Raw genomic sequence first — 2,476 nt, 5'->3', positions numbered from 1 at the left:
CCCACTTTATAACTCTGTGCTCCTTTCATGACAACCACTCTGTTTTAACCTGAAACACATTTCACATGTCAGGCCGTTTTATAAAGCGCTACAATGGCCTTTTAAAACTGTCACTCAACTCTCGGTCGCCTTCTTTTAGTGCTGGGTTGTAAACTCAGGCTAACGGCTAACAATAGCCTGGTTTTATCACTTCCTGGCAATAAGTCGGTTCATTAACAAGCTACACAAGGTTATGCATTATTTTTATTTTCACATCAGACTCCCTAAATATCTTACAGAAATGACTCAATGTATTTCAAACACAGTTTTCCTGAGATAGCATTGTAAATACTTTACTTTAAGCAAAACGATAAAAAGTGTCATAAACATGGCTTCCATTAGAAGTCCTCCCCAAATATACAAGAATGGCAAGAATGGACGCATCTATGGACAGCTGCTGACACCACAGAGTCCACACATACGCACAGTCGATCAACATCAAATTGGGGATACACAGATGTCCACACAGAGCCTTCACATACATCCTCTTCGGATGAAATTTACAGGCCTTTGCACACTTGCGGATGTGCAAAGTTAAATACCAGTTTAAGTAGCACGTGAGCAAATCGCAAGCATGTCTGAAGTGTTAAAACCTTCAAGTCCCAAGTTACTGTGGTGAGAATCAAGCAAGTTAAGTCATTGCTCAAACCAAGCAAGTCACAAATTATACAAAATTCTGATAATCTACCCAAGTTATTAAATCAAACACAGTTGTGTTAGCTAGTAACATGCCTGCATAGATTAATGAGTTATGTGGCCTCAAATCAATCAGTCCCAATTGTCTTTTTTGTCTTTTTTTGTTCCAGTCCCATTCATGATAGCTGATTTGTGCATTGCCTGTCTGCTGCTCACCAGCAGGTTGCCAGGTTTGGGTACACAGCACAATAACCCAAATGTAACTTCTCCTCATAACTAGAAAAATGTTAATATTTAATTACAAAATGTCAAGTCCTATTGAGTCATCTGTCTCAACTAGTCTATGTCAAGTCTGAAGTCATGCATACCAAGTCAAAGTCAAGTGCTTTCTGTCGTTTTCAAGCAAGTTTCAGTCCTCAAATTTATGACTCTAGTCTGACTTGAATGAAGTCATGTGACTAAAGTCCCCCACCTCTAGAGAATGGAGAAACCATCAATTTTAAACAACTGACACGAATAAGTAAAGTATTTAGCACATGCTGCAGGTGTAATAGATAGATTGTTAAGTAAACGGTGGTTAAGAAAGAGATGAAGTCTTGACTGTTCTTGAGAAAGGTCTCAGTAAGTTAATGGCTTTCTTTTCTAATCCTGGTTTTGAGTAACTGCTCCTGTCTTCTGTATGTTTCCATTCAATCACACTGAGCTCTTTTGTTGTGTTCTCTACGCTCTGTTATGACAGCTTTATTTCTGCTTGACTTCACTCTTTGACACTGACGCTGTGTTAAACATTAAAATGATGAATCTCGATGACAATGTCAGGACGTCTGTCTGCTGCTGGACCAACACTTCCGGCGAGAAGAGGCACGCGTCCAGCGGCAGCATCAAGTTCGTCATTGTTCACGAGAATACCGGAAAGCAGACTTATCGAGCCTTGTAAAATAAAAGTGCCAAATTTCAACGACTGTATCAAACTGTTGTCGCGGACAATTACCTCTCATTTGACGGCAATGTGGACATGGGGGGTTTCAGTGCCAGTGACACAATTTGCAACCGAATGAATAATTTTAGATTTTTTAAATAAAAAAGTAAAACGTAATTTTTTTTTTACAAGTTTCCAGCAATATTTTTAAGAAATATGCTCAATCACAATCACTAAATATAAATAATAAATAAACAAGTTGTAATAATAATAATAATAATAATAATAATAATAATAATAACAATAATAATGATAGAATAATGAGATGACTATTGGATTTTAATAAAAGAAAATACTCTCAGTATATTTTTTTTATACGTTCAATATATAACAATTTATTATTTAGTTTGTGTTAATTCACATTCATCTAAATTTTAGTATTATTCTATTGGGCACTATTTTTTGGTCCTTATACGCTTTATATTTATTACTCTTATTGTTTTCATTCTTATGTAACTGTAATTTTTGAGCAATCTGTGGCACAAGAATTTCCTCAGGGATCAATTCTTTCTTTATGTGAAGTTCAAGAAGGATCCTACAGATTTTCTGCACATTTTCTCGCGAGTATTACCTGTCTTCTCGTCAAATTTATTATTTATGTATTTATTTTGTCTAAATACACTTTGTTACTATTAATGTATATATTGCATTAGGTACATTTTTCTTGTTTTTCATTAATTTTGTGTGCAGTGAATGTTCCGTTCTTAAAGGTTACATATTAAGCTATTTTGTGCATTTGCTGCTCTGACACGTAAGTGTTCGTTCATGCATCAGTAAAGTTAATCTTATCTCATTTTTTCTTATCAATAATATTGCCGTCTC

The sequence above is a fragment of the Lutjanus erythropterus genome, chromosome 16 (genome assembly GCF_056507025.1).
Source record: "Lutjanus erythropterus isolate fLutEry1 chromosome 16, fLutEry1.hap2, whole genome shotgun sequence".
Lineage (NCBI taxonomy): Eukaryota > Metazoa > Chordata > Actinopteri > Lutjaniformes > Lutjanidae > Lutjanus > Lutjanus erythropterus.
This window is presented reverse-complemented; position numbering follows the sequence as displayed.